The sequence below is a fragment of the Cryptotermes secundus genome, unplaced genomic scaffold (assembly GCF_002891405.2).
Source record: "Cryptotermes secundus unplaced genomic scaffold, Csec_1.0 scaffold99, whole genome shotgun sequence".
Classification (NCBI taxonomy): domain Eukaryota; kingdom Metazoa; phylum Arthropoda; class Insecta; order Blattodea; family Kalotermitidae; genus Cryptotermes; species Cryptotermes secundus.
In genome coordinates, this window is record NW_019725842.1 from 2,911,466 (window position 1) to 2,922,981 (window position 11,516).

Below are 11,516 nucleotides of genomic sequence, written 5' to 3' on the forward strand. Positions count from 1 at the left end.
TGCGGAGGAGGGGGAGGGGAGCGCTGACTCACCCGCCACGTCACTGCTGGTGGGGGAGTTCTCCTTTGCGCAACATGTCACAATATTTTTAGTCTCCCGTACACGAGAATGATATTTCTCTTTCACAGCTTTCTGACACAAGTACAGCGATTTCGTTTGCTCTTATGTGGGAAAAGTAATACTCGTAGATTCATGTTAACCATTGCCTATTAACGGTTCCGTGTTGCTGAAGCATTACGTTACTAGGCATGTAAAGGAATTGGAAGTAAAATTGTTTGCAGTGTAGATCTGCTCATTAAAAGAGGAGAAGTTGTTAGCATTGCTATCACGCCCCTTTGTTCTTCTCGATACAACCTGCGGAACAGAATTAGAAACTGCGTGGACGGGGAGTGTCGTGACGATGACGTAAATAATTGATCATACCGGGAATCAAACCTCGGCCTTCATCCTCTAGCATGTCACTCTGCTCAGTTATCTGCCGTTTTCTGTAATACTGACGTTTAAAATATTGTGACATGACGCCTGACAGCTGAAATAGTACACTGTTAGGCAACGACTCGGTAACCAGGTTCCTGTGGAAATGGACAAGCACGCAACAATAGAGGAACTGCCGTTTCTATGCAACGGCGAAGTAAACAAGCTTCTGTAACAGTCGAGTAATTGTTAGGAAACGTTTTCTTTTGGGATCGTCCCGAGGCTATATAACGAGGATCTCAGACCTGCTGAGTAAACTGAGGGAGTCACTTCAAACGGCAGCCACAGATGACAGATAAGAAATGGTAAGAAAGGAATTAGGATGTGCAAAGAAGACTTCATATGTGCTTTAGCATCATTGAGACTGTTATATTTCCTGTGTTGAAATCCGTTGCCAGTACACGGATAGTAGAGTCTAGTGTTTGCAGCAGTGAACTGTAAAAAGCGGAGAATAAAGGTAGTGCTGTATTACTTCTAGTTATGAGTGACGTGTATAACATGTCAATAAATCCGATCATCCAATCCATACCCCGTTTGACAGTCACCCCTACACCTGACAAGGTGTAAGGTGAAGCCCATGTTCTGTGCAGAATGTCTGTGGGTCGAGATTAACCTGCACCAGCCCTTATTATTACTCCAGACAATTGATATATTTGTGTGTGACCCCCAGCACTTCTTGTTTTAGCAATGAACAACAATGTTTTTATGCGTTTTGTTACAGACAGTCTTCCTTTGTCAGCCATCTTGTGTAAACTGGCGCACGAGAAGGAACAGCGTGACAATAGCGCGTCCTGGAAGAGTAAGAACTAATCTCCATGATCTACTGTAAGTGTTACAATGTTACAAATCATCGTTCATTGCATGGTTGAATATTTAATACTAAATCAAATTCTGGCTCATTTCGTGCGCCATCTTGTATCTATGTGTAGTATGTCTGACATATTATTTCTTATGGGTTATTTTACTACGCTTAGTATCTGGATTGTATAGCTACGGAAGGTAGGATGATTGACGACAGATGAATTCCAAATAATTTGGAAGGTTCTACGTGGCCCAAACAAGGCACGATTCTGGAATTTGCTTGGAGGGACTAAGGAAAGCCGGTCAGTATATCCGGTAACCAGACCCGAGATTTGGACCGGACACTTACTTAATGCAAGTCTGGATCGTTACTTCTAGACCAATTACTCGGCGAATAGAATGCAGAATTAGTGTTGGTGTATGTGGACAGTTCGTACATTCAACCATAACAAGGACTTCCATAGGCTTGCAACTTCTCCCATCGACTCAGTGTTATGTCCCTACATATGATATTAACCACGAAAATATTGAAGCGCGTTGGCAACGTAACGGCAGAGACGCTTTGAATTCCATGTGATTAACAAATATTAATCTGCACCCGTCTTCATGTTTAACCCCAGGTAGCTTGCTAATATTTCTTCTCTCACAGTAGTTAGTGTATTTCGCTCGGTCCGGCTTCGTGTTCTTGAAGTAAGCAAAGTTATAATTCAACTCCAAAATGATCGTCACATGGTGCATCCAGACTTACCAGGAGATTACTGGGCTTCGTTCATGGAAATGGAACAGCACGCACAAACATGCAAGTCTGCCCAATACGCATAGAGTCTAATAGAGGGGTTCTACGCCAGGGGTGCGTGAAATGCGTGTCAGACATTGTCAGATGGCTTAAAATAAGATCTTGATAACTCTCTTATGTACGATATTCTATGTGCATAAAAAATACCGTATTTACGCATGTATAGGCCGCACATTTTTTGCCAAAAATTCAAGAAGAAAACTGGTGTGGGGCTTATATTCGAAATATTCGAAATCACACTTCATTTAAAAAAATTATATTCATAATTAGTAATACAGGGTGTAATACTCCTGAAATAATATTCCAAGAAAATTATTTTTTCTATAATTTCTGTCTGAAAATTGTGCTGCGGCCTATACATGCGTAAATACGGTAGATTGTTATTTAAATGAGAAAAGTACTGTCTTGTCTTTGTTATAATTCACGAGAACACTTAGTTTGAGATTAAAATTGTATTTCCCCTCAAAATGGATACCAGTAGGTGGTATTTCACTCTAGGACCAAGGGATGCTGCGGTTGAAGAAGGTTAAAAACTATGGTATGAGACTTGAAGGTCGCGACCATTTCACGTTACCCTGACTGAATCCATAACCTTGAAGATTCCCTGTGAGGCTATCTAGTACGCCCACTATAAGTTCAGAGGGTTAATACTACACAAAACTGTTTGGAACATACATATATCTTAGGCCTATTTCATATGTACACGTAACGCAATGTGCATTTCACATTTTTACACCAGGAATTTCGAAGGCAGTAACATGTGCTCGCTATGAAATACTGCCGACTTTTTTCATTAATAAGTAACGGCTTCGCAATAGTATCCGTTGCTTCCATTGGCAGGCCTTCATTCTCTTTATTGCTGTAGAATTAGTATGAAGGTATCTGTTCTTTAAGAATCAGTGATGAGATCGTTTAAGCTTCGATGTATAAATATTCCATACTTTCATTAAAATAACATACATACAGGTTCTTGTTACACGCACAAGCCAGAGATTAAAATGTTACCCTGAATCCTATGGTTCCCTGGCTTTCTAATCAAACATTAAATGCGCTATGTAAAATTGATCGCAAGATCAAAGCAGTAACTGTCGAAAACGAATTTTGAAACGCAATTTTATGACGTAGTTATGAACGACCACCTGAACAGAACACTCTAATTTCGTCTCGCATTCCCAGAAATTTTCTGAATATAAAAATGCGAGATATGTCCATATTCAATTACCGTTTTCAGCGGAAGTTCTTTTATAAGAAATTAAATTGTTATTTTCATCCCATACTTCGAAATGCACAATAAACTGCTACTGGATTTTCAAGGGGACTGTACCTTAATATAAACTGTTTTAAAACATCTTGCTGTTATGGTGGGGAGGGTGTTCATGTGGCTCATGCGAGGGACTAATAGTGGCTTCCGGTGAATAAGGTGTTGAACATCAGGTTCCATAAAATGCGTGGGATTCCTTGCGGAGCTCAGCATCTGTTGCTTTCCGAGAAGGGGCTCTTCTTTCGAAATAGGTGTAAAATGAGCTTTCGATCATTGATCCTATTTTTTACATTATTCGTAAATAACTCAATTATGTAACGTAGATTAGAGTAGGGAGGCACGCGTGACGAAAATAACGGGTTCTAGATAGGATGATTGGATTTATTAGCACCTTGGTTACAAGTTCTCGTAATCACACTTAAATACAGCGCTATCGCTAATTTACACACTTCCCCGTTCACCGTTGCACACGCACTAGGATTCTCCGTCTTCACTAGTCGTCTCCTAGCAATGGATCTCAGCACTTCAACTCACTATGAAGTCTTCTTGTTATTTCGCCTTCAGTCGCTCTGGTACCTTGAAACTAAAAATTCTTCTGGACTCACTCCTCCGGCTTATGACCGATTCGTAACTGCCCCGAACGAATTCTGTCACTCCCTTCTCTTATAAGCACTCTGCACAGACCCCACGGAAAACACCGTCTCTATTGTTGATGACGTCACCGCTTTCATATCACGGTCCGATACGCGGATATATGCATACTCAGCCGTTGCTTAGAAAGAATTGCATAACCCCGTTATTCAACTGTTGCTTGGCGCAAACCGTATAGAAAACACAACCTCATTTATCGTTGCGTAACCTAGCAACGGACTGTTTACCAAGAATCTGTCTTCGCGGAACTTGTTTACCAACACGCTACCTAGCAGTGGGTTTACGTGTAACAATATCTACACCCAATTTTATACATTATTTTGTATCTTCGATGAAGTCCGTGAGGTCCCTCTCGGAATAATAAGTTATACTTCACAAACTGCCAACATTCTGCAACCCCTTTGGATGGCCCCGAATAGAATTGGAACATGAAAGTCACAATACATCTAGGGAATATGTTGGCTCCAATAGAAGATGAGATTTTGTGGAAACTGGTCACTTATGAAAATTCTGAGTACCATTATTTTAATATTTCGGAGTCAGTATATTACATTTATTTGTTGTAATATACATACAAAAATATTTATACTGACACACGTGTTAGAGACTGAAGACGGGGTTTGAATTGCTGAATCGATTTATTAACCGTTCACAGGTCGTAACTGCAAACAAGTATAAAACTGTTACTGATTTTCACACTACAAATCACTCCACGCTAATCTCCTCAGTCTGTTTCCACTGGTTTTCACTATCCTTTTCCTGGCAAGGGATCTGTAGCACAGGAACTCTAGGTCTCACTAATTCTCACACTCCAGCATTACTGTACTACAGTCTTCAGTTCACAGTCTTCACAGGTTGACTTCTAATTCTTCTTCAACTACTAACTTTTCGTGGGTGACTTCAACTCTCTAGTCTAATTCAACTGAACTAGCTACAAGCGGACTTCGCCTTGTAGCCTTCGCACAGACCACTCACAGAAAAAACAGCTCTTTACTGTTGAGTGGCACCGACAGCATAGAAAACACAGGTTGCTCTGTTGTTGCATGCGTGTATTACTTAGCAACGGCTGTTTCTGTAGCTCAACAGTTCTTGCATTATTTTCGCCTCATCTCTTTTAATCCTTAGTTCCTTTTTAGGACCTGTTCAACAGTGCTGTGCAACTGATATGTAAACATTTTCTATTCAAAATTTTCGTAAATGAAACGAGAATTATGTTCGTAGCTGCAGTTAATTATGGAGAATACTGTAGCCTGTATGTCCGTATCTTTGATATATCCAATACGCTCAGCTCATAGAGTGAGGAGAAATTCTGAAATCTCTTGTCCAGCGAATTGGAATATCCACTGATGAATTCATCACAAACATTTGTTATGTGATTGCACTTCGCTTTCTGGTACTAGTAAACACTCCACTTCGCTATAAAATCCACTATATTCATGACATAGTGTATTTCTGAATTAGGACAAATATTGAGTTACGAACAAGTTTCAATGTACATGATTTACTTAGTAGAGACCCAACACACCCACAGAGCTGTGCTATCAGAATTGTAACAAACCCCTTCGATCAGCAGAGACAAATTGTGTTTAAGGGTAATGCGTAATTGATGTCGTGACGTCCGAGTCCATCCACGTGTGGAGTTTGCGCGTTATTGTTACCAAAGCTAATTGGACGCAAGACTAACCACATCCTAATTACTCACTGGAGCATGAATTGCCTCCATTGTTGTCTGTACAGTTCAGGAAATTAAATTAAACACAAACTGTACGACGTGTATGTTATATATCCAAGAGAGTGTTCTGTTATTGTTCAGTTTTGATGAAGCGTTAAAAAGAAATTCAATATTCATGCAATAAAAAGGAACACGCTCATAAATCCAATAATATTGAATATTATTTCTAGTGAGTAAATCCCATGTAGTCGTACATATTATTACATTATTAATCAAGCTATTTATTGGGTTTGTTTCAGAATGCGATTAGTATAAATTTGTAGGATGCGTTCTTTCTTCAGGCGGTCTTGGTCAAAGAAGGGACCCCAACTGTGCAACATATTTTGTGTGTTCAAATAATTGCTCTGGAAACTGTAACCCGCTGTGCTAGGGAAGTTTCCTCTCGAATTTTCTTAAAGTTTAGTAATTACAGTTTTAAACAGGTATAAATTTTTAAAGGGGAGTGAACTCAACGCTTCTTCAGTTTTGTTATTACAAATGATAAAACAATTCCGTCCAGTGTGACTGTTGAAGCTTTTACTACTTCACGTTTTAGCGCCCTAACATATTTCCGTCCCTATAGACCATCATCAGAGGGAACATCAATACATTTTAAAACTACTATTACATTGGGTGTTTTGATTTTTAAAATACATAAATATATAATATTTGTAATATACTTTATACAAAATCCAAATTTATAACAACTGTAGCAACTTTCCTTGATGCATTAAAGTTTTTTTTTTAACTGTTTGTTATTAAGTTAAAATTCTTTAACCGAATTGTTTCGTGTCCCTTGTCCTTTCGTTTCTCTTGACGGGGCCGAACTTGTGCCGCCTGTCTTTCTTGGGAAGGTAGTTCTTGTTGTCCTATCTTTGTGCGTAGCGTGCTGTGTTGTTTTTACTGTTTATACAGTTTTACTGTGTTGCTTTTAGAAGAATAAAGAATAAAGCAAGCAAGAAACCAGCATGAAACAGGTAGCAAGCATAGTTGTCTGCTTCAGACTTGTTTCTTGCTTCCTTCTTCGAACCTGAATGCATAGGCGACAAGATCCTCCAAAATATTTTCTCACTTTCACCGGACTAGCCGAAGTTATATTCCAGATGATAGAAGCCTTCATAACCACCTCGGGAATGACGTCAAATTCCACCTCGTCTCCCTGAGACCACAGTCACCGGGTTTGACAGATTCTTACAGCTCAGTTTCGGAATATTTGGAAAGGAACAGTTGTGATCTGTGTGTTCATAAATTTGCCGACTAGATGTCTGTTCCATCTCATGGCCAACAGGAGTCCTTACAGGACGTGGGAGAGCCGATGTCTCTTGGTTTCAAGACCGACCCTGAATGCACAGTTGTGTGGGTAATGGTATTGAAGACAAAGAAGGACTTTTGGACTGGAAGGAAGAATAATATAAGAAGAAGATGAATAGAAGGGGTAAGAGGAGATAGAGCAGAAAAAGAAGCAAAGGCAGAATACGATAACATGATGGGGCAGATGGGGCTGGGGTGTAAAGTAAGAAAAGAAGGAACTGAGAAAACGAAACATGTGAGTAGAAGATGAAGGAGAAGATGGGAGAGGAAATGGGATAAGAAGAAAATAAGATGTAGGAAGATAGTCGTGCTCGAGGAAGACGTATGTGGAGTGGGGGTCTCACTAAAACCGTTCATAACATAAGCACTAGAAGGGGTTAGTGGTTATCTTTAGTTCCCTGACGGTTTTATTCAAGTGGAAGTAGGCCCTAGTACTCATTCCATAGGGGACCGGGTGAGCTCCGAAGTCGATCTGGACGCTATGGAGAAGAGAAAAATCTTTTGTTCCTGGCAGGAATCAAACCCCGGTTCCACAATCATCCACGTTAGTCTAATCGCTACACTGATCGAGTTATCGCGACTCGAAGAAGAAGAAGAAGAAGAAGAAGAAGAAGAAAGAAGAAAGAAGAATAAGAAAGAAGCGAACATAAATTAAGAGGAAATGACGACTCGGTCCTGGTGTTTTGAATTGTAAAGATCAAGTCACACCGCATTAACTGCAGAAGTTATTTGGGTCTAATTTTGTTACGGAAAACTTGCATCATGCCATTATGCTGGAGGGACTGGGAAAAGCCATGAAATGCTTCAGGATAACAAGCGGCATAGTCTATATTTTATTGTGTTGCCTCCCTCACCTGCGCACTAATGTGTGGCAACTTGTTCGGCCTGTCGGCATCGCGCGTGAGAACCTGTCAGGTAGTCATCGTCGCCCATCTGACAAGTGTGTCCGATGGACTGACAGGTGAGACAGAGAGGTGTCAACACGTGAACTGGATTAAACTCGCTCTATAGAATGCCAAATTGCATTCATTTCTGGGCACAGTAATGAAGCTGGGATTGAAGGGTTAGGATGTTTCGAAGTGCACAAATTCTCGCCCTTGCATCATGGAGTGAAGCTTTATTGAATTTATTTCGCTTCAACTGTACTAAAATCCCTCGTTTACACATATCTAGAACTTAGAAGAGGAATGTTTTAGACTTAAGTTGGAAATCAGAACAGTTGATGTTTCATTGTTACAGTTAGGAAGAACTTCGATTCCTTTTACATTATCGCTAAGTGTCTTAAGTACCCTTAAGTTGCAGTACCTGCAAACGTCTGTTTCATTTTATCACTGATATTTGTGTAGGACAGTACGTCAGACTGGCAGCATGAAATGAATCGAACGTCATATTGGCAGCATGAAATGAATCCAGTCTCCGCTTTCACTATTGAGATGCCGTTAGCGCCTGCAGCTTTTGGGAATGTGACAACCTCCCGAGATGTTCTTTGAGGGTCTCCAGTCTTTCAAGCAGTAATTGGGAGTTTGCAGAGCTTTGAGGTTGACCTGGAGGGACTAGCCTTTCTCCAGTTTACAGCTCGGACTGCCGACCTTAATACACTACTGTGATGTAGAAAGTCTATAGTGCAGAGCTCTTGTGAGGAGAATTTCCAGGGTTATAAGCTTCTGTTAGTCAGTGAAATGTGGTGAAATATATCACGTTTCAGCGTCGTGAAACCTCATTCAATTGCTTTGAACATGACACTTTATTAAATACCTAAAGATGAGAGTGCAGTATCAAAATCGATGTTAAATAAGTTTCAGGATGTGAAGCGGGTTAAATGTGCATAAGGTCCGGTCCAGCAAGGGACGGCAAACATTCGTGGTAAGCGAAAGCAAGTAATTTGGTGACCAACTAAAAAGACAATAAATGACTGCTACATTAAATTACTTTGAAATAAGGTGTATATTTAGTCTTCCTGAAGGTGACCTACTTATATCGGGGTTTGAAACAATGATAATGATGCTATTCAAATCCGTACGTTTTTATGTATAACAATTCACAGGTTCAGCCTCATTCTCAAAATCGATTGACTGAATACAGCGTTCGATCGAATCATATTGTTTTTGCAAAATTTGTCCGAGCGAGGACCTAGTTTTGAGATCTGTTTTTGTGGTAACAAGACAAGCAATCGGTCGATACCATAGAATCTGTTATTTTTACAGTTTGCCTGATTGAATTCGCTGCTGGACCTGAGAATGATTTCCGCGAACATCAGCCGAGTCCGATACAGGGCCTTAACGATAATACAGTCTAATTCAAGCCGTGTATAGTTAACTGAATTCGCGAAAAAAAGGCATGTCTTCAATGGAAGCTGAAGAAGCCCGTAATTGGCTTCTCTCCTAAACCTTGTCCGCACTTTCACACTTCATCTATCCATCCACCCACCCATCCGTCCGTCCGTCCGACATCTATCCCTCACTCCCACTTGGAGCTTTAGGTATCACCTCAGTTTCTCAATCTGAGACAGTCGGTGGGATTCCTTGGACGGTGAATCAGCCCGTCTCAAGGCCGCTACCTACTCAAACACAACACAGAATAAACGCAGACAAACATCCTTGCTTTGAGTGGGATTCGAACTCACGATCTCAGCGTTCGAGCAAGCGAAGGCATTTCATCCCTTAGAGTGCGCAGTCATTGTGATCGGCCTGTTTATATTAGCGAGCTAAAATGTTTCATGTATGAAGAAGTATGAGGTTTGACAGTTCTTATGACTACAAAACAGTTCGTCAGAGGTTCATCAAACGGTCTATTATTTGGTTATTATACGATGTTAAATCAGCGTCTTATATTATAGTATCTAAAATGATGTGATAAAATTATGACTCCAGAGGACAGTGAAAAAGTTGTAAGATATGAGGTTTTCACGGCGCTGACTATGAAGAAAGCAGTCTTCTGGGATGTGGCACCGTGTAGATGTAGTGTTAACCGACGTTTCGGAGGAACGTTTCGCCTCCATCTTCAGGGTAGAAGGAAACATAAGAAAATCCGCAAGCGAAAAGACCGTGAGAACAGGTACAAGCAGTGGAAAAGTTATCCATGGGTAAATGTTAAGAACTTACGTGAAAAGAAGGCAGAAATCCAAAGTAACTAAATCATCGTCCGAAGTAAGACTTAGATTCCAGTCACATGCGATCCCTAATGCTAGTCAGATATGACGTCACTACTGTTTCCCCAGTGATACACAACGCTATGATTCTAGAGACATGTTTACCAAAGAAAAAGCATAAAACAAATACATGTATACATGAGAGATTATGTGTGATGAAGTAGAATATTTAATAAGAATTTATGTGCAATGAATCTAAGGATTTAACGGCTGCAGTGCATATCTGTGGGTTTATACAGTCGATATTATTTATTCCTGCTTCTCGTACTGCTGGCTGGAATCCAATATTTCAGAAAACACGCCATACTTCTCTTAATGAATACCAGTCCTATTATTTGCAAATCCTTTTTCAATAATTCCAATAAAATATTCCTTTCATGACTTAGCCCGCAACTACGACCGTGTGTTATATGAAGGGGACATAACTGGCATTAGCAGTCGCTTTGATATCACAACAGGACCTGCTCCTTTCAGCTTTAATGAAAACAAAGGATTCTGCTTTTATTTAATTTATGCTGAAGTTTTATGAAGTATTCAATTGCAAAAATGCAGAAATATCTCACGCAGACCTATTTCAAAAATAGATTAAATAGACATCTTCGCCTTTGTACTTGTAATTAACAGATTCAGTATACAGTGTTTAAAAGACTATACTTCTATGACGTCACCAAAATAAAATGCAGTTGGTGCTAATATTATTAATATTTAATACAGTCAGTTGTTTTATTTATTTATATTATTTGTGTTGTCTTAAATAACGTCTCTAAATTTTTCGAAATTATTGGCTGGTGAACAGTTGTATTTTCATTTTAAATTTAAACTATGTCCTTTTCTGCATGGACTTTTATAATCATATTCAGATGTGACCAATTTAATTACCAATTGAATCATTATCGTCTGCTCATAAAGGTAGTTCATTCCATGTACTTAGGCTTCAGATAATTTTTTATTAAGGGTTCCATATAATTTATTATTGGCATTGTTACGATGTATTGCTTGGTTCTGTAGTTATATATTTTAAACGTGTTTGGGTGACTGAGGACACCGCTCGGATTATTAATTGTTTTTATTAACCTACAATTATTTCCCTGACAACAGTAACTGGCTGATCTTTGTAGCGGAGACGTAATGTGTTTTCTTTGAGGTACGATGTGAAATAATTTATATTATTAAGATGAAATGTAGGGACCCGGGTTAGCGTAGTCGGTATAGCGATTGGCTACGGACTGGACGACTGAGAGGTCGCAGTTCGAGTCCCGGTAGGGTAAAAAATTGTATCTTCTTCACGTTGGCCTGACCGACCCTGAAGCCAACTCAGGCTCCTGTCCAAAGGGTACCTTGGGATTTATCTCCGGGGGGGGGG

General features: G+C 39.8%; 1 protein-coding gene and 1 long non-coding RNA gene across 2 annotated transcripts in view; one reads left to right on the forward strand and one right to left on the reverse strand.

Moving 5' to 3' along the window:
• The window catches only part of LOC117282246, a 537,046-nt gene that overhangs the window by 133,746 nt on the left and 391,784 nt on the right, over window positions 1-11,516 (forward strand). The window contains exon 2 of the long non-coding RNA XR_004512926.1: window positions 1,196-1,299. This is a non-coding gene — a long non-coding RNA (uncharacterized LOC117282246). The remainder of the gene's footprint in view (window positions 1-1,195; window positions 1,300-11,516) is intronic.
• Window positions 1-11,516, reverse strand: part of LOC111863630 — a 364,157-nt gene that overhangs the window by 133,690 nt on the left and 218,951 nt on the right. The gene's annotated exons all lie outside the window — the stretch shown is intronic.